Raw genomic sequence first — 21629 nt, 5'->3', positions numbered from 1 at the left:
TGTTAATATTAGGGATTTTCTTTGCAACCTATCTTATTTAGAAAAGTGAATCACACTTTATTGCTGCTTAAATATGAGGCATGCATAACAATCCATATAGAAAATACCTTAATGGTTTGCCAAGTGTGGCTAATGTTAGTAGTGCTAGCACCAGCAGCCTTCATGTCCATGTATCTGTACTGAATGTGGTTAGGCATAAGTAGTTGCATGCCATTTTATTCTGTCACAGTTAAAAGAATCAAATTTATTTTCATTTTCTGCATCAAAATACTGACAAATAAGCTGTTATAACAAGATTTTTATTGATCATACTGTTCTCATACAACATTCGGGCACAGAGAGATGGGAAGCTGCCATCAGATAGGTCTGCAGGATGGCAGTAAAGCATATTTGACTCAGCATTTTACTCAAGCTTTAAATTAAATATGAATAATTTGTTTATCCAACTAATATTACTTATTTGAACTGGCGTATAGTAGCTACTTTTAGTCATGTGGTTGATGAATCACATCATTCCACAGATAAAACAAAAAAAAAGAAAAACGAAATGATCTCCACTTGGACATGCCTGTTCTATGATCCATTATAGACCTGTGCATGGGCTTGCAATCCAAGCCACACTGATTGACAGTGTAATGGGGAGGATAAAAGTGGTGCAGTCTACAGCGTGGATACAAACTCTAATTTTATTTTTATTGCACAAAAAGATGAGACTGTGATGGTAAAGTCGAAACTGCATCTGGACAGAAACATCTGCATTATGCTGCTAACACAACTTTGGCTATTTGCAAGCATTTGCACAGACAGCATGATAACTCTAAGCTAGCCAAGAAGCCAGAGTGATGATAAAGCTGAGTGGGATTTGTGTTGTTGTGTCAAACTGTAGAAAGTAATGTTCTCTTGGAAGTAATTAAGTAACGTACTACATTACTTTACTTAAGTATTTTGTGTAATATGTGTAATACATTGCTTTTTTGAGTAACGAACCCAACATTTACAGTAAAGTGAGGAAATATCGCCACAGTGCACAAACATTTGACCACACAGCATGCAGTTAATTCGCACAAATGTGATATCTTTGATATTGCTGCTTAGTCGATGAGAACCAAATGAGAATCAATACCAGAATCGATAATGGAATCATAATTACTAAATTCTTATTAGTTCCTATCCCTACTTGTTCATTACAGTAGAGCTAGTACACTACATCTCATTGGATGTTTACTATGCGGGTACAGTGCAAAGACAGTATCTTTACAACTGTCTTCTCCTCATTTAAAATCTGCTGAAGTTGCATAATTAACAAACTATAATTTGTTGAAATAACTGTTAATTTTGCTTTAACTGATATGTTTGGCTTATTAGCATCTTAGGGATCCTGTCTGTCCTGTCTGTGGTTTTAGGTAGTCACCATGTGATAAAGTAGTGACTGTGCACAAAGCTGCCTGGTGTGCACTCAGTCGTACCAAGAAGCTAATGCATGTCAAGAGTACAGAAACAACAGAACCTATCTAATTAGCTGTGCAACAGAGCAGCAGCTCAGTAAATGCCTTTTATAAGACTGGACAGCAGTTACAGCGAAAAACCTAATGGTTCAATGAGAGTGAGTGATTTTGGATCTTGAGTCTTTGGCAATCAAATCTTTACTATAGAGGGATCTGAGAAGCACAGAGTAGAATATAAGAGTTACCATAACCGACCACATTATGGATCCAGTCTGCCTTCCGGTGGTTTAATATTACACAGTAAGTGAGTTCAGTTGCTAGTCTACCTAAGTCTGTGCTATTCATAGGAAGACTAAGAAAGTTGGAATAAATATCCTCAGTATCCTTTGTCTCTTTGAAAAATTTGCACTTTTGCATTGATTTACATGTTACAGCCCAGTTTCCCCCCAAAACTCATTGTTACTTAATTCAGTTTTTCAAGATCTACTTTTCTTGGAAAGTGGATCTTGTTTTGTTTTTTTGTTTGTTTGTTTTGTTTTTTACATAAAATTTTAACCTTTTTTTTGTACATCTCTTTTTTTTTCTTTCCTATTATTACGTACTAAGGTTTTGAACATCCAATCTCACATAATGTGTTTGTGTATTGTAAATAGCTGATAAAAAGTTAAAATGTCAACCAACACTGTGAAAAAGCCCTGTTTCTGTGACAACAACTTACCCAGCTGTCTAATTACCTCAAGAAGAAGCTCTCAACATCTAATGGAAGGTTTCGCAATCATCATCCTTGTATTCAACTTCTTATTCGCTGGCAACAGATGTGCTAAAGTTAGCAAGTTTTTTGTACATCTCTGATTGCAGTGATGAATGCTGCTCACTGACAATAGTTTTGAGAAGTGCCCTCAAGCCTATTGAGCTCCAAGATCACAGACATTCAGTATCAGTTTTTGTCCTTGTCCCTTTCACACAAATATTTTTCTGAAGTCTTTGACTATTTTAATTACAATATGTACTGCATGATGATGAATTCCCTCAATTATTTGCAATTTCATTTTAAGAAATGCTTTACTTAAATTGTTGAACTGTTTGCCCCATTCAGCCGTTGACAGTGGTTAACCCATACCCATCTTTACCTCTGAAAGACTGTGCTCATCTGGACTATTCAATATATATATTCATTAGTTGTGGTTATGAAAGCATATAAAATAATGTTATAATCACACTTAACTGTAAGTAAATATATGTTTTATTTAGATTTTCAAATAGTTGCATTCTGTTTTTATTTAGATTTTAACAGCACACAATTGTTTTCCAGCAGGTGGGTTGTGAATAATCCTATTTGTTGCTGACTTTGCTTACTTGCATTTCAAGGCATATATGAAGAATATGGCATTCTGGTTGTAGAATTACATCTGTTCATAGTTGAAAAGCAGTTTTTCAACAAATTAATTCAACACCTGAAGTTTAACAACAGTTGAATTCTGCTCTATCATCTCAGGCATAGATAATAGATAAGGGTTGCCATCATCAACTTTTATTGATGAGCTGTGATTTTCACAGAAGAATATATAATATTTTACATATGCATCTGAAGGTAAATAAACATCCATCCACTTCTGGGGTCGGTGGGTGGGGGTGGGTCAGGCTGGGGGCTGGAGCCTATCCCAGCTGTCTTAGGGCGAGAGGCAGGGTGCACCCTGGACAGTTTGCCAGTCTGTTGCAGGGCTAACACACATAGACGCAGACAACCATTCGCACTCACATTCACACCTATGGGAAATTTAGAGTTAACCTAGAGTTAACAATTAACCTATCACCACTAGATGCATGTCTGTGGACTGTGGGAGGAAGCCGGAGTACCCGGAGAGAACCCACGTAAACATGGAGAGAACATGCAAACTCCACACAGAAAGACCCCGGCCTGATGGTGGATTTGAACTCAGAGCCTTCTTGCTGTGAGGCAACAGTACTAACCACCGTGCCACCCTAAATAAAATATATAAATAAACCTATATATTTTATTTATGTTATTTTATTTATAAAATAACATAGACTTCATCTAAGTCCATCAATTCACATGTATGGGCTTTCCATATGGCTTGAAACAACTACATCCACCAAACATACTTTAAAAAGGTTCAGTTTGGCAAAAGATAACAACTGCAGGCACGTGCAGAGGGGGGGGGCTAGAGGGGCTTGAGCACCCGCCCCTTTCCTGATGGGTGCCCAAAGTGCCCTTTTGTTGAGGCAACTTTTCAAAAAAAAGTTATTATTATTTTTTATGTGTGTGTGCGTGCGGAGTCCTGTCTGTGCCCCTCAACAATAATATTTAACTATTAATCACAGTTTTGCTAAATAAAAGGATCTGGCTTGCATCAGTCACATGATCACATTTAACCAATGATCGCCCTTGACGGCAGAACGCGCTGGTTACGAGCCGGGAACGAGCTCACAAAGAGCACACGCATTTTAGCGGTCCGGAGCTGTAGGAGAAACACAAGTTAACTCAGAGACACAGACTGATGCGACAAAAGCAGTAAGTAGGTGTACAGCGCACACTGTAGTGTGTAGCACACAGGAGTATTAGCTTATTACGTACATGTTGTCTTGTTGCAGCTGACGAACTGAAACAAACGAGCATGCTGTGTGTGCAACAGCGTGACAAACATTACCTGTCCTTTTTTATTTTATTAATGTGTGTGTTTTATTTAGATGGATTTTTAAAAAAAATATTACTCATGATATAACATTGTCCAGACATGGCTGGTAAGGACATGAGGAGGAAACAGCAGGAGCTGTGTGAGGCTACTAAAGGCAGTGCTATAACATTTTTCTGTCATCATTTAGATTAAGTGCAAGAGTTGTTAGTTGTGGATAATTAAATTATAGTTTATTGCAATAGCAAGTTGTGCCTTGTTCTCAGATAGACAGCAAGTGGAGAGTGATATATGAAATGATGGGATGGAAGGAAGAAGAGAAGCAAAGAGTGATTCACAGGCAGAGCCTAATTTATTTCTCACAGTTTTTTGTGTCCTTATGGTTCCAAGTGCTGTCACCAATCTTTGCATTTTGTTATTATCTCATGACACTTGTTTAATCAGCTACCATCTCTCCTATGGACTTTTTAATGTCTACAGTCTCAGATCAGCACAGCCCTGCCCTCCAGCACTATCTACAGCAACCCCTCAACAGCAACATTGTACCCATCGGATAAAGCATCGGCTACGTTTGCTTTGCCTTGTTGCCCATATTAGATTCTTGATGAATGTGTGTTGTTGTTATTCAGCCTGGCTCAATGTGCCCCTTTTTAACTTTGAGCACCCGCCCCTTTAAACCTCTCTGCACGGCCCTGAACAACTGGTTGATAAGATTGGCGTCTTACCATGAACACTGACCTTCAGTTATCACCATGGTTGTTAGACTGTGGTTCTACTGTACTTTGTTGCCATTTAAGAATAAATATGACTTTTTTAAATACAATGATGTAATATAAATGATATAGTACATAAAGGCAGAAAAATTAAAGGAATCTAAAATGGAATAGTAAGCAAGACAGTCTTGGTGGACACCATTTATTTCAGTAGATTTGCATAACTAGCTTGTGTTTATTCAGTTTTTATTCTGTATGGAATAGCAATACAGCCATCATAGTGATTTTTATTTATTCATAAAAATTGTGCACAGCTCATTGATTTACTGCTCATTGCCTTAGGCCTGTCTCTTTCACACAACAGTTTTCTTCTATTTTCCTGTGTCTGATAATCTGTGATAAGTTGTGAATTTAAAAAAAAAAGAAATAAAAAGTTGTCATTTCTAACATTCAGAATTTCAAATTGCTATAAGTATTTTCTTTCCCTTTTCTATACTGGATACTGGAAAATAATATCATTACTATTTCGATTCAAATTAGTTGATTTTGAGTCAAAGTAACTGTTTGTGACAGATATAGTAAAATGACCTCCACATCTCTGAGATACTCTATTTATTCAAGACTGGAAAAAATCAGAGTAGTGCTGTGGTATGACTAAAAATTTGTATGTTTACAGTGCAAATCAAAAGACTGTGACATCCATGTGTATGACTTGGTACGCTCTCTCTGGAGGAGCTAAGCAATGCCCACAATAACACTTTGAAACAGAGAGTAGGTGAAAAAGATTATGCGTGCCATTGGTTAAAGCAAAACAAGTTAACAACTATTAAAAAATAAAACCTGCACTCACAACTCATTTTAAGCAGAATTTCTTCTGGTGCATCTTTGGTCCATCTTCATACTTTCCTGTTCACTCTTGTGCTACCTAGCTTGCTAGATGTATCTGGTTTGCTCTTTAGTTGTAATTGACCTGGTTCTTGGGTATCTGTTGCTTGTAGTGTTCCCCTCTCAAGTAAATTTTACCCAGCTTTCTATGTGGAAATTTTTTTTAATAATTTACACTTACTTAGTTTACAGCAAACGTTCAAGTCACTGGTACTGTGATATATGGAAACAAATCTTTTTAAAGGAAACTTAAACCAGCACTTGGTAACATTTAACCATCAAAATCTAACCAGTTATTTCAAGACCAATTAAATTTTTGTGCCAAATTTGAGGAAACAGTGAGCCAAACACATAAAGCCTCTGACCATAGTTGTCTTTGTTTAATACCCACACTTTCTGATTACAGGAACTGTGAAAAATAAGTTATCATCTTTGTCAGATGCTGTCCATAAAGTGGTCCACTTAACAAGATTACAATTATAGATGTTTTAAGGCTGTTAAACCCCTCACTACACACTTTATACACTTTTCTCGGACAGGCATTAACATTTTCACATTTCTCTCTCTTGTTTAAACATTCTCAAAGTTCTCAAAGTTCAAAAGAAAAATAAGTCCATAGAATGAAACCAGAGATCAAAACCTGTTTTCAGGCCCAAACATTTGTTTGAGAAATAAAAATATGAACATTTTCCTATAAATAATAATGATGGATTTTAGAACTAACAAATTTAATTTCACTTTGATGGTGCAAAACATTTCAACGACATTGTTGGGTTTGTTGGGGAGAGAACTTACAAACATACAGTACAGCACTTTAGAGTCACAGAAGACACAGAACAATGCGCCGTTAAAAAAAACAGAAAAAAGCATGCAAAATTGTGCTAAGAAAAATCTGCGACACTGTGAGGCCGCGAAAGGTGAACCGTGTTATAACGAGGGACCACTGTATAAGGCTGATGCGGTGTCTCAGATTCTTACAGTTCTTTCTGTCCTTAAGTCATTACCCTATACTGAGTTTTAAAAATATTCAGATCCACAAGCAGCAGATATCAGTCTGCTCAATGATCCACACTGTAGCTTCGAGTGCTGACAGAAAGACAAAATACAACATTTTAGATATGCTTACTCATAAATGGGCATCAGACTGTCCAGGTGTGACCACTATGAAAGGAAGAGCTTACACGTTGAAGCAGGATGAGAAATACATGTCACAATGAGAGCCAGCACATTAAGTCATCACTCCATCATCACGTAGAAATGTTAATCAGGTTGGAGTAGTAGGCAGGATATTGTGCAGGGGAGGTGGTGTGGCAGAGGTGACAGAAGGCTTTCTGTCTCTGACAAGGCCTTTGCAAAATCTCTTGGGCAGCTTGGCTGTGGGCATAGTTTAGCTCCGGGCTTCTTCTCTGTTTTTCTCGGTTCCATAAATAACAAGGGGCAGACGGAGGCAAAGACAATGAGCAAGTGAGGACAATGTGGCAAGGAGGCTGAGCGCCTGAAAAAGAAACAGACAGTTAGTTGTCCTGAAGACAAAAAGAACCAAACAGTGATTTGTTGTTCAGAACAGAGTCAGATTGGGGATGAATAGTAGCATAACATTGGGAGAACAAAAACGCAAAACACTGCAGAAGAGAGATAAGGTTCACCCTACAAAGGTATGGGGGAAAAGGCAAGATGCTCTTTCTCACCCTGAGAAATGCTTTAAGGAAATGTACTTGCTACTGGACTGCAATTAATGCTGTACTGTGCAAGGAATGATTCAGTGTACTGAAACGTAGAATAATTACATACTGTATTATCATATATTAAATACATTTTTAATCTTAGCGTAGTATACCAGTCTTAGTGAGTCAGTTAGTAACATGGACACTGTGCCCCATACATATAGTGTTTTTAACTATGTTTCACTTGGTGCTGTAGGTTATTTTACTGTGGGAATGTTTAGCTTCTTTATATATTCTGTTGACATTTCAATAATAAGTGAATACGCTAGCGAAGTAAAAAGGAAAGCAAATTGTAATATTGTAGATAGGAGTAAATAGAGCCCCAGTCATCAGGCACTTTACATACTACTTTCTATAAATTTTAACCAGGATTTCTCTTTTTATTGTGTATATAATGGTCACCCTGACCAGTAAGAAGGTCAGACTTTTCCACAGGTCACCATAGGGGAAGCTGAACGGTAGTTTGCATGGTAAAGTGGCACTGCTTTACTTCTACAGCTTCTGCACAAGGATATTGGACAAATGAGGGCTGAGTAGAATAAAGGTAAAGCAGACTCACCATGCATATACATGTATAAAGTCATTTGCTGTCCTACAGCAATGGCATTTCACCATATATGGAAATTTTTTAAGTGCAATGCTTCTGTTTTAACAAAAAGGCTTAACTGTGCATTAACATAATTAACTATTTAGCTAATTATGTCACAATATTTTTTTTGTTTTGTTTTTAAGTCGTACTAAATACCATTAGACTGGATCATTTTCTACAATGTTACTGCTCAGTAATTTGAAGAGGTGTTACGATTACTCTGTTTTGCATTAACACTGAAATATCTCCAATTTTCTTCCAGTAATGATGGTTGTTTCTCTCTCCAGCAGCCATTTTCTGTGATTCTGCTGGTTACGACTGTCTATCTTGAGATTCAACGGCTACAACCCACATTATCCTCCATTTTTTTGCATAAACAGCTGGAGGCCACCAAATCTGAATACTGCCCTGCAAGGCTCAGGGACAACAAACAAATAATTGTCATATTGCTAGTGTAACAGTGTAAAAGGACTGCTTTTTGAATTTCCTGTTCCTTTCATTTACAGAGATTAGGAGGGCACCTTGTTGTATATGGACATAATGCCTGAGTACACTGTATCATTCTACTTTCCAACTCCTTGGGGTCAATAATTTTGTTTTGGTGGCTGACATATATAATATATTAGTATATATTAATAATAATAATAATAATAGTCTTGACAAGCCTAATGGGGTAATCGTGCGCATTATCAGTATAATGTCTCCCTTAAGTTTTAAGTAGATTAAAAAAAATACCACTTCACAACAATTGATCATTCTTCTACATATTGGAAGATGCTTTCTATTCTCTTAAGTCAGCATTTTGTCCCAAGTCTTCTCAGTTCTAGTTTAGTCATTGAATTCTCCTTCAAATTCGTGAGGAATGGTGATAGACAGCAGCTAATGTTTGACTGCACGTGGAGACGAGCTATTCCGTTGGCATATTCCGTTCAGCACACTTAGGAAATGAGGAAAGCTTGTTAGTTCAAAATCTAATCATTTATACAGGAAATTGTAAAACCAAAGGTGTTTGAGTGTAGCATTGGGCAGCATGGTAGTACGGTGGTTAACCGTACTACCATCAGGCCGGGGTCTTTCTGCGTGGAATTTGTATGTTCTCTCCATGTTTGCATGGGTTCTGTCCGGGTATTCTGGCTTCCTCCCACAGTCCACAGACATGCAATTGTCTGGAAACACTAAATTGCCACATAGGTGTGAATGTGACTCTTGTCTATGTGTTAGACTGGCGACCTGTCCAGGGTGTACTTTGTCTCTTGCCTTAAGACAGCTGGGATAGGCTGCAGTGCCCCCTGCGACTCTGAAAAGGATAAGCAGAAGTGAATGGATGTATGTTTGAATGGAAAAGCGCTTTAGCAGTTGTACTTGAGCTGCTAGTGGTTTGTGGTCTAGCTACATTGCCATCACAGTCTGATTTTTTTTAAACTCTAGTAGTACTCCTTTTATTTATTCATGGTGGTGGCATGGCCTTTTGAGTTCTTGGCTTGATTTCTTATGATGCCATTTCCTGTCATCTGTTTGTATGTTGTGGTCTGGGTCTAATCACCCGATTAATCTACCTTCACCTGTTCATGACATGATTTAAGCTTTCTTGTGTTTGTTTGTGTGATGATGATAATAATAATGATATATTTTATTATAATTGCTGTTTAATGTCTATTTTATACAATATAAAATTACTGCAGAAAAAATAACATAAAGTTTAGATCATTAACTACGCAGTGCACAATACTCTCTGAGATAGAATAGTATAGTACCATGAGATTTTAAAATTTTGGACAGATTTTATGAATTTTGGCAGAAGATTTATGGTAACCACTTCTGCAGGATGACAGATGGCAGAAATGTTGTTGCTGATTGGTGATCTCACAGGGGGCGATAGGAACATTGGAATATAGAGCACATCACCCAACCCCAATAGAGAAGCTAGCGTTTATTTTAATGCTTGTTAATGTTGCTTCAAAGTTTCATGGCAGCTGTGAGAATGAAGCACTTGCTGAAGTGCTGACGTACCACATTTTACACTGCTCAGAATGAATATTAATTTCACACACAGGTGGAATAAATAACATTAACCAACTTCCACCCATCCATTTTTCTTAATCTCTTATTCAATTCAGGGTGGCAGGGGAGCTGGAGCCTATCCGAGCTGTCATAGGGTGAAAGGTGGGACACGCTCTGGATAGGTCATCAGTCTGTCACAGGGCTAACACAGAGATATACAACCATTCATGTTCACATTTATATCTACAGCTAATTTAGAATAACCAGATTAACATAAGAAGAATGTCTTCAGAGTGTGAGGAAGACAGAGTGCCAACAGAGAACCCATGTAAGCACTGGGAGAACAGGCAAACTGCACACATAGGACCCACGCCACTCGGTGGGTTTGAACCACGACCTTGTTTGTAAGGCAACAGTGCTAACAACTGTATCACCATGCTGCACCATTGACCAACTTATTGAAATATTTTGTTGAAGGCACTGGGTTGTTGAACTCATGTAAGTGACCCAGCTTTCCACCCAACAACCCAAAGAACTGCTGGCAGGTGTCCTAGTTCCAGACACCACAAATCACAGCCAGAAGGCCCCAATAGGTCAGAGCTGTTTTGACAGTTAGAGGGGGATCTACACAATATTTGGCAAATCTTGTGGCTGACTGATCTACATCACATTATCAGATATAGACCTGGTAATTTGACATTACCAGGTCTGATCCAGAGCAATAGGTATAGTGTCATGTCGCCAATTCCAAGTGCTTGTAATCTGAAAATATGTGCATGCATATTCAAAATGTGATTTATAGTTTCTCAGCCACAACCCACAGCACTGTAAATTATGAGAGGTACAACAATTGAAAGGCATTTCTGTAATTATGGTTGACTTCTTTTGATAAAAGTAATAAAAAGATGTGAATCACAATATGTAGGTTTTTATTATTTCTACTAGGGGCACATACACAGCATAATTTTAGTCAGAGACATTGTCATCCTTTCTTTTTATGACAAATACAGTTGACTTGCTCAGAGCAATTTTCCTGCCTAATCTAAAAACCATCTTTAGTTGAAATGAACAACCAATCCCCCTTATCCCCACCTCCTCATTCACCCCCTGTAAATTGTGTTAACAAAGACCAGGCTATTTATAGTTGTTCGCTATTATCTTTTCTCATAAGAAAAAAATACTGAATGTGCTGTACTAGATGTACAACATGTACTGTGGACATATCTATTTTAAATGCACATGCAAAGTTTGATGAATTATGGAAATGGTTTTTGATCAAGTGTCTTTGTGGAACTGTGAGAGAATATTTGATGTAGTAGAAGAATCAAGGAATGTTCTGCATGCCTTCCTAGAAACCATTTGAAAGTAATGATATCCCCAAAATGAGGAATGCATAGGGCCATCTGCTCTGTGATATGACTATGCAAATGGTAGTTCAAAATACAAGTGAGCTTAGTAATCAAAGATTGTTGATATTCTTGAAGCACTTTGAAGTTAATTTTTGAAGTATCCTAAACAGAAACAACTCACAATGTAAAACAACCAAGACCTCTTGGTGAGTTTAATTAGTATTTTTAGAGGGCCTATCGTCATGAGCAATTACTCCTTAACAAAGTGTTACCTTTATTTTCAGGAAGCACACAGTTGAAGTGTTCCTTGAATTATTGGAGACAAGAGTGGGTGGTTCCAAGAAATTGTTGTCTGAAGCCATTAAATTGTCAAGCAACATCTTTAATTGCATGTGATTGTAGATGGGGGGGAATATTCATTTGTTTTTAACCATTTAAACACGTGTTTCTACTGTGCGCAACATCATATTTATTACAGGACAGAATAATAATATAGGGGCAGTCATGATGATGTAAATGATGAATCATTTTATGTAAGATAGGAATGTAGAAATCTGTTATACCACATAAAATGACTCTATAATGCTTTTCTTACATCTAATGATGTAAATGCAGAATTTCCCAGATGCATAAAGCATATCTGTTTTTATTTATTCATATTTCCCTGTAAAAATGTATTTGTTCTAGTCTTTCAACTCCGTCTCCATGAATCAATTACATGAAGTCCAATGGAAATACTCAAAAGAATTAAATGAAATTAATAAGTTCAAACTTTGGACTCTACATATTTCTTTATCTGTATACATTTCTTGGGACATTAAAGAGATAAACTCCAACAAAGCTCATTAAAATGAAAGATCTTCACAAAAGCAAATGGGAAATATAATCATTTACAGTGTTTTTGTCACAGCACATGATGATTCTGATTAAACTTTATGCTCTGATGACTCTGCGGATCTGCTGTGTATTAATATTGTAATGGCAGCATTGCCATTTCAACACATCCTCTTCAAACATTAACTTGGCTAATATAAAGGTTGAATGATTATCATCTGACAGACAACCATACAGAACTGCAAACATAACAATATTCTTCATTTCATGGTCCAGTTGTTAGCACATTAGTATGAGAAAATACTAATTGTTACTGGTTCCACAGATCTTTTACAGTGCAGCTAACGTTTTTTGTTACATAAGCTACACCCTTTCCTGACGCGAGGTTGAGTGTGCATTTATCCTCGAATGAAACATATACACAACTGAGTGGAATGATCCTTGACATACACACGATGCTGAGTTGCACTGTGCTTTACTGAGCAAAAACAATTTCCTTAAGCAGTATGCAAACCTCTCTGACGATATCTGGGTCTAGTATGGCTTTTAAAAATTTGGACTTAGTTTTTGTACTGGGGCTACATACAGTACCGATGTTTTGTGTTTAAAACACCCTGGACATGTTATGCAAACGTGCCTGTGGAAAGGCTGATTGTGACCCTGATTGTGTACTGTTTTAATGTGAAGGTATTTGTTAGTTATTTGCCTGATCTTAATACAATTACGCATATATATTACAGAACTTAATGTTATCTAAAATTTTATTTACAAGTTTTATATTTTGCAAGAGAAAGGAAATAATATGAACAGACATATTGATGTTGTAGTGTAAGGTTGTTTTTTTTTGGTTTTTTTTTTTCAAGAGACAACTAGGGACTGTTTTTGTAATGTTTACAGGCCCCTAATACTGCACAGACTTTTTTAATGACCTCAGTGAACTGCTGTCTGTGATCTGTGTTGATTTCGACTGTGTAATTATTGTTGGGGATTTTAACATTCATGTGGACAACCCTCAGGACAAAGGGACTAAAGACCTGAGTAACACTCTGGGCAACTTTGGGCTGACTCAGCACGTAACAGAGGCCACACATAATAGAGGACACACTCTTGACTTACTAATCTCCAAGGGCCTGAGCATTTCAAAGGTTACTGTGTCTGATGTGGGCCTGTCTGATCATTACTGTCTTTTCTTTGATAGTAAAATGTCAGCGCACACAAATATGTCAACAGCAGTGATCACAAAAGTAGTGAGATCTTTAACTAGATCTTCCCATTAACACCTGGCCTGTCCAGAGGTTCAGTCAATGAGCTCGTCAATAGCTTCAATGCTAAAATGTTAAATGTCATGGACACTATTGCTCCCATTAAGGTGAAGGTTATCTCTGGAAGGAAGAAGTCTCCATGGAGAAACTCCACACTGGTGAAAAAACGAAAAAAGAGAGTGTCGGAAAGCTGAGCGCAGATGGAGAAAAACAAACCTCCAGGTTCATTATGACATTTATAAAGAGAAACTTCACAATTATAATTTACAACTGAGGAATGCAAGGAGGTGCTACTTCTCTGATATCATCACCAAAAACAGTCATAATGCTCGGGTCTTATTTGCTACAGTTGACAGGCTAACAAACCCTCCTGTGTCAGTGGCAGCTGAATATGGGCAGAAATCTGTGCCATCAGAAACTGAATATGAATAAGTTAAATTTGAATTTGAATTGCTCAGATTGAATCTGAATGCATGCTTAAATTTTTTTTTTAACACACTACTCCATTGCTGTTTGACAGGCTGAAGTTGTCGGGTCACCTCCTAAATCAACCATCTATTACAGGTGTTTTGTGCCAGAAATGGAGTGTCCACTGAAGACTGAAGATACGGAATCTCTATGCCTTGCCATTGATCCCTCTTGTGCCTACATGTAGACAAGAGACATTAACTTAACTTTGCTAGACCCGCCCCTGCACAGTTACCAGCTGTCAGCTACATAAAAAAGGATCCTGGCATTATTTGTCTCTCAGAAACAGTTCATAACTTCCCTTCAACTCATTCATGTCACCTAAAAGGTAAACCTGTTTCTCCATCACCTGTTCAACTCTGATGATCCAGTAAGGACATCTCCTGGTTTCATCTTCATGTTTCCCTCTCACCACATATCCAAACTGACATCATGACCAGCAGCTTTTTTACAGCTGTGGCTCCAGCAAACAAACATCAGCTGATACTAGAAATTAATATTAAATAAATTCTAACAACAGCTGATCAAGCTTAAACGTGCTGCTGTTGTCTAGCGCGACATGCGCCGGTTTCTTCTTTCTGGCGCAAAGTGGGCGATAAACAAACAAGAGAGAAAAGCCGATCAGCTGATCATTGATCCGTTTCATGATTGAAGTAGAAACAGGAGATGGAGGGGGAGAGACTGAGAGAAGAAGAGGCAGCTGTGCAGCGAAGACACAGAATAAATCCAGCTTTGTGTATTTTTCATTGTAGCTGAAGTCCGGGACAAACTGTTCCTTTTCACCTCAATACCAGACGATTCAGTTTTTTACGGGTTGGTTGGAAACTCTAATAACTAATCTTATAAATAAAATAAGATAAAACAAGTTCAACATCAATAATATCATAGCACCCGCCCAGCTGTATATTACGTTACGGAAAAAAACCGAAAAAAAACCCATCGGCCCATAAAAACGAAAAATCACCATCGGGCATACTGGTGTTCATGGTGTTTCATGACTTTGTCCATGAAACACCATGAAACAGTGTTTCAAAACATCAGATCTGCTGAAACACTCAGTTTTTAAAAAAAAAAATCCAGGTTGAAGACTCACCTGTTCTTAGCTGCACTTGAATAAAGCACCAAATCCACACTGTTTTACTTTTAAGCTTAACTTTTCAAAACTTACATTTTAACTACTGATTTTATCTACTGTTCCTTTCTCTTTTTTCCATTTTAAATCATGCTTTTTATTTGGTTTTGTTTTTTAATGACTCTGTAAAGCACTTTGAATCACTTTGCTGTTGAATTTTGCTAATAAACTTGCCTTACCTTGATCATTGAGATTCTCTTACTAATATGTTTGTCTTTATCTGAAACTAATGTTACTGTATATCTTGCTATAATTCATACAATGTTTTCATGAATTCAACAACAAACTCATCTAATACGAGGAGGAGTTGAACAACCAAAACCTTCGTTTTTGCCTTATTTGAGATATTATGACACCATCATGTTGCCTAGCAACCAACTATAAATGAGCTATATATATCCCATTATATGGGCTTAAATGACATTAAGAAAGCAGTATATAATTTCAGTTTCATGACAATGATCTGAATATTTTCAACAAACTTGCTGTTTTATAAAAGATATGTTCATGTTTCTAAATTCTGTGAAAAAAAAATTAGTTTAATTTTAGATTGGACATCTACTTCAAGGTACATAAAAAAAATATTATTCATTTTCACTTTTTAAGATCCTTAAACATCCTTACTTTTAGAATGGTAAGTAGTTCTCTTTGAAATTAGTCTCAGCTGTATCGTTATCTCTTGATTGTCTTGGTTAACTGAGGCCTAAACAAACCAGATCTTTGATGTCTCTGCCTGCAAGGCTACCGCACTGTAATGAAACTGTATTGCATTGTCTCAGCACTAAATGTTTGGCATGACGGAACACAGAAGTAATTTCTGCGGCTTGCTGGCTTCCGCTGGTTTCAAAGCGGCTGTTGCCTTTTTCTCTCATGAGAGACTTGCAAGCACTCCCTCACAGAGCCAAACAGCTTTCAGGCTTTCATCAATTATTTAGCACCTGTTGCCTTCAGGGAAGTCCTGATAAATTATGGTGATGAATGCAATCAGAATATGGGAAATATACAGTTATAAACCTATATAACACTTTTAATATCTCTTGATCAGGAAATGAAAATCAGAGTGATTTAAATGCTGGCATAAACTCTGAATTTTCTGCACACCTTCTTGTCCACACTGTAGGAAACAAGCAAAATCACAAAAACACTTTACTAGTTAAGAAACCTTTGAAAGGATTACAAAAGTCGCTCTGTTTATACTGCGTAAATACCCATGTGATGTGGAAATGTTTCGCCTGTTCTCCCTGAAGTCTGAAATGACTTTTTTTTTTTATTATGAATAAGCATGAATGTTTTAAGACTGATAACTTGTTTAACACACAGCCAAACATTATATTTTTCTCTCTCTCATTGAAATTTTTACGAGGACTAAAAGATTACTCTTCAGCAAACTACAGAAAGTGTATTGGAACATTAAATAATCCTTAGAACAGAGGATATTCCTTTGAGTGTATCCACACACAGTGTATGAGATAGTATATGTGTGTGTTTACAACATAGTACTCATCCTAAATGGTCAAAATCGGTCTTATAAAAGAAGTACTATGAGGTTCATGTGGGTCATACTTATTGCACTCGTTATAGCAATATGTGAGTTTCAAACTCACTCATTTACTTAATCTCTATTCTTTAATATTGGCAGGCAGCTTTTTCTATAAAAAAAAAAACAAAAAAAGAAAAGAAAAAAGCTTAATTGAAAACAATGCGAAAATGTGCAACTGAACTTGTACATAAGTATCAGTACAGCAAGGCAAGAAAGGCAGCAAGACACCAATGTAATGACAAAGAAGCAAAACATCCTCATACTTAAATGGCAGATTGATAGCTTGAATGGCTTCTTTAACTACACCTGAACTTTATTGTCTTTTCATAATTGCAATCCCATGTGAAAACGTTGGTTTTAGGTGTAAGCAGCCCCTTTCACATGTTAAAATTTAAACTTCTCCCATTTTTATTGTTACTCCTACGGTCGCAAGAGGTTGCCTAAATAAACAACTTTCCAATTAACCTTAAAAAATCCGCAGTTATTGTCTATCTTAATGTGAGGTCAGGCTGTGCAAAACTTGAAACAATCATAAAAAAATGAATTGTGTCTTCGGTTCTGAAAAGTACCTTCAATCTGCATTTATTAGTGGTGTGTAGAATGTGGAGTCTCTGCTCCTCCTATCACCTCCACCTCCCTTCTTCCACTTTGGGATTGCTGTGCATAGCTGTGGTTGACTTGCAGTTTGCTATATAGTGTAGTCTCTTTTGGTTCTCAGTCATTGCTTGCCATTTGTGGCTATGAGGAAGGCCAAAAACCAAACTCAATCCCTCAAAACAACAGTCCACAAACCAGAGGGTGACATCATGGTAGCTGCTATGTCCACTTGTTTCATACAAGAGTCTTTAGACATGGGGGCGTGCTGGTGTGCATAGATATAATGGTGCCACAAAGCCAAGTGTGAGCCCAGTGGCAATTTAACAATTCTCAGCAGGTTGTGTTCAGGGAAGAGCTAAGATGGGGCAGTGAGTTGCTACTTGTGTGTGTGTGTGTGTGTGTGTGTGTGTGTGTGTGTGTGTGTGTGTGTGTGTGTGTGTGTGTGTGTGAGAGTGAGTGTTTGTCTGTTAGGTCTATCCTTTTGTGTGTGTTTGGCAGTGTTTGATTTCATAGTGAGAGTTCTGCTGACCTTGGCATACTCAAGACTACATCCCAGTGGTGTCTCATCCCTCTCTTCTCCTTCTCTTTCTCCTCGCCCTCTCATTCTTCCTCCGCACAAATCCCCTCCCAGGACCGTGCCTTTCTCCTTCCCTTTGTGAAAAAGAGAAAAAAAATAGCTAGCAGTTCCAGAAAAAGATGCCAGCATCTGTCTCACTTTAACTTGAATAATTTGAGAAAAGGGTGTGATTAAAACCGAGAAAATGTTTGAGTGCGAAGAATACAACAACAGGCAGCCAAGAAAAAATCATTTGGAAGTCTATGTCTTTAAAATAAATATATAATTAGTGTGGCTCTTTGACTTTTCCTGTCATCTCCATTTTTGCTGGCTCATACCTTTCAGAGTAAACCAGGCTCGAGATCTCATTAATTCTAAACATTGCTGTCAGAGAGGAAGAAATGCAGTGAATGGCAGATTGAGGTTTCTCTGTGCTTGTTATACTTCTCTTCACGTCAAATGCAATTCCATCAAATATATTAGTGATATTCAAGTGAAAAATATTGATGTGTTAGCATTTAGAAATTAAAACCATAAAGCTGCATTTTAACATTACTTCAAGTTGTTTGTTTGTTTCTTTTTTGGTTTACTGATCAAAATGTCAAAATTCCACAGTGAGAATGGCGTGTTTTTTAAAGTATTAAAATGACAGGGAGATGTATTTGATGCTGCAACACACAGACATATTTCTTGTGTTTAAAGTTCTTGGTTGACAGAAGTAGAAGTCAACCAGTGCTGCTTATGGGAAAACAACTGGCATAGCAATTCAACTGAAATGACAAAAATGGTTGTTTGTGTTGTTTGCAAACTGTCTCGCAGTGGAGGTACATTTGTATACTGAATGTATACAAAATATCAGCAGAACACAGGTTTTTTATGAAGCCTGTAACATAGTGGTTGGTGGAGCTAGGCAAAAAGGATGCTCTTTTTACTCGTGGAATATGTAATTTAACTGGTCTTTTTAAGTAACCCAGTAGTGAAAAAGTATTTTATCACACTGATTGAAAACCCTGTCTTATATTACAGTGATGCAGAACTGCTCATGAATACTAATTATTGGACGTCAATTACACCTTGTATAAATATTTGCTCCAAATCTAAGCAGTTGGTAAATCTTTATTGTTTCATGGAATAGACTGTTTAGAATGATCTCATTTAATTCTAATTCAACAGTGTGGATTCTGCTGCACAATGTAATATTAAAGTTTTACAAATTGAAATGAGTAATTCAGAAATACTGAGCTTCTATCTTAGTGTATACAAGGCTTTAACTTCACTGTAATTTTTTTTTTAAATGAATTAACTACTAATCTCACATTTTGCAAAGTTGTTTAATGCATTTCCGTTTATGTTATCTTTCCCTTAACATGCACAGAAATAACCCAGTGACTTGTATAAAGTCAAGGATCTTTCTGTACCGCGCATCTTTGTGTTAGGGATTCAGTGTTTGCTCTTATTAAATGTGACATTGAGTACAGTGAGTGGATGACACAAGCTTCTTGCATGCTGACATTTCAAATGTTTCTGATGTGTCTGTCCTGTGTAATAACATAAGTCATTTATATTGCGTGTCCTTACAGAAGTCTTTCCTTTTTATGTTTCAGACTGAATCTGTGTAGGCACCTTTCCACTATCCTGCCAGCAAGCAGAAATGTTCTTTGCCTCTATTCCAGTATGGTAAGTTAATCTTTTGTGTCTCTGCTAGCATGAATAAATGTGTTCCACAGGGGAAAATAGCAGGGCTTCATGCATGACTTGTTATGGATTTGGGAAACCAGGTGTTAGCTATGAATATTCTTATGAATACTCTTAGTGTTATGAATAGACACAGGTCAAAGATTTCCAGACTTACTGCTTAAAAGAAAATTAAAACAAGAATAACTTTAATTTTGTGAAACTGGTGTGCAAAACAAAGCTCTGAAACCTGACTCTTTGGTATTCTCATGTTGCTTGTTTATGTTTTTCTTTTGTTAATAAGAGAACCAATTTTGACAGTAAGAAACCTGTGACAAAATGGAACACATACATACACACAAAGTCACCCGCAGGTGAACTGATAGCGGTTGAATCCGTGGGTGGCTTTTTAAAATAGGCCAGCAGAACACACTGTTATTTCACAGTAATCTGTCAGTAATCTGCTGACAGTCAGAGCAAATCTTGAAAAACAACATTGACTTTTACATTTCTCAGCACTGTAAAATGTTGCAATGAAGAACTAATGAGCGTCTGAAAATCGTTTTTTTTTTAAAAGACATGCTTTAATGCATCAATGTAAAGCATGTCAGCATTTTCTGCTATTTTCAGTTATTCTTTATTAAAATAGTGCGATTGTGGTGAAAAAATAAATAAATAAAAAGGTGCTTGTGGCTTGGGTTAAACAAGGGCTGATCACCGTGACTGAAACCCGAGGGCAAAAATACAGAACCATGAAGTCATTCTCTCCTACCAATCCCTGTCATTGTGCTAAGCATGATAATTCCATGCTCAAAGGTCCATGCCAACTATTGTGCCAATCTGGCAGTACCAAATTATACTGGCAACGTTAGGGGGGAGAACACAGTGCGGTGGAACGGAAAGCAATAAAGCATGATGTTGCCAATTACACCAGAATCTCTTGGTAATTATATGTTTTGCTTAAACAACACATGTGGTAACCACTTTGATATTGTTTTGATATTGGATTTTAATTGCCAATGCAACTAATCAAACATGAAGTGGAGATGTTGCTTGAGGTTTGTGGGGATCTAGTAAAACTGTGATCGCTCTGGGGAGATTGACAAAATGGAACAAGTCATTGCTGTTTCTAGCCTGCAGCTACTGGCAGTGTGATGACAGTAAAAATGATCTATACCAACTGAAGCTTTTCAGACTGCTTGCCAGGCTTCAAATAAACACGACTGTATAACATAGAATGAAGGCGCAAATCATATTGTGTCTTCTTACTTTAAAAGAAAATCACATTTGGAATATTTGTTTTGCTGCTACTTTGTTGGATATTATCAAAGGAAATGCCAAAAGAGTGATGCCATCTTTGTTTATTTGTTTGTTCTTTTGTTCAGTAGCAGATATGACAAACAAATCCAATACAAAAAAGAAAATTGAAGTGAGTTTTACTAAAAGCTAAAGTTCTACTTGATTTGATTGATTATGAAGAAACACTTTTTCATTTGTTTGTGAATGGGTGAAGAGAAACTATTCAGCCATAGCTGGTGTGTATTCTCATAGCTTCCATTATTATTTTACAGGGATGTGACGTTTATCAAGCCAGTGACTTTATCGAAGGAAATTTAAAGTGCCAGCTCAAACAATATGTCAGTGGCTAAGGTAAATTAATAGTACTGCATTCTAACTTCTGTGCTTTTCAGTAGTGTATGTATATTGCAAACAAAAGGCTATTTAGTTAAAATCCCATTTGAAATTGACAGGAAATCTAAACAGTTTTTCCTGCATAAATAGTTTGGGCAAAGAAGTGTAAATTTAATAATCTATGTTATGTATATACACTTAAAACATGTTTTCCCTGCAGGGTTACTTTACTAGTTAAAAGGCAACTTTATTAAGTAAGTTCACGATTTAACGTGTTCCCTAGTTAGTGGACTGGATTCCTTGTCCAACCGTATTTTTCTAAGCATTGCATTAATACTTTACTTTTCTGTGATTGGAAATGAATGCCTAGGAATGATCATTACTAAGACAGCATTTGTAAAGTTTTCTTTAGAGAAGAAAATTTAAAAAACAGAATTCTTATATGTTATTAGTGTTTCCTAGACTGAACAATCTTTCAAGTAGAAGCAATATGCAACATGTGGTGAAGTTCAAATAAATTCAAGAGACTATGAATTTATATGAAACTGACTTCAAAGCTGAGAGCCGGAAGCCC

The 21629-nt window shown here is 36.9% G+C and overlaps 1 protein-coding gene across 2 annotated transcripts in view; it reads left to right on the top strand.

Moving 5' to 3' along the window:
- lingo2 (leucine rich repeat and Ig domain containing 2) overlaps positions 1-21629 on the top strand; it is a 222081-nt gene that overhangs the window by 21932 nt on the left and 178520 nt on the right. For both annotated transcript variants that reach the window (XM_085284003.1, XM_085283996.1), the window contains exon 2: positions 19354-19426. The gene's annotated coding sequence lies outside the window, so the exon portion shown is untranslated. The remainder of the gene's footprint in view (positions 1-19353; positions 19427-21629) is intronic.

Source organism: Mchenga conophoros, linkage group LG2 (genome assembly GCF_057382185.1).
Source record: "Mchenga conophoros isolate Kocher_MC1m ecotype Shallow Benthic linkage group LG2, M_conophoros_male_GT1.1, whole genome shotgun sequence".
NCBI classification, from domain to species: Eukaryota; Metazoa; Chordata; class Actinopteri; order Cichliformes; family Cichlidae; genus Mchenga; species Mchenga conophoros.
This window is presented reverse-complemented; position numbering and strand designations above follow the sequence as displayed.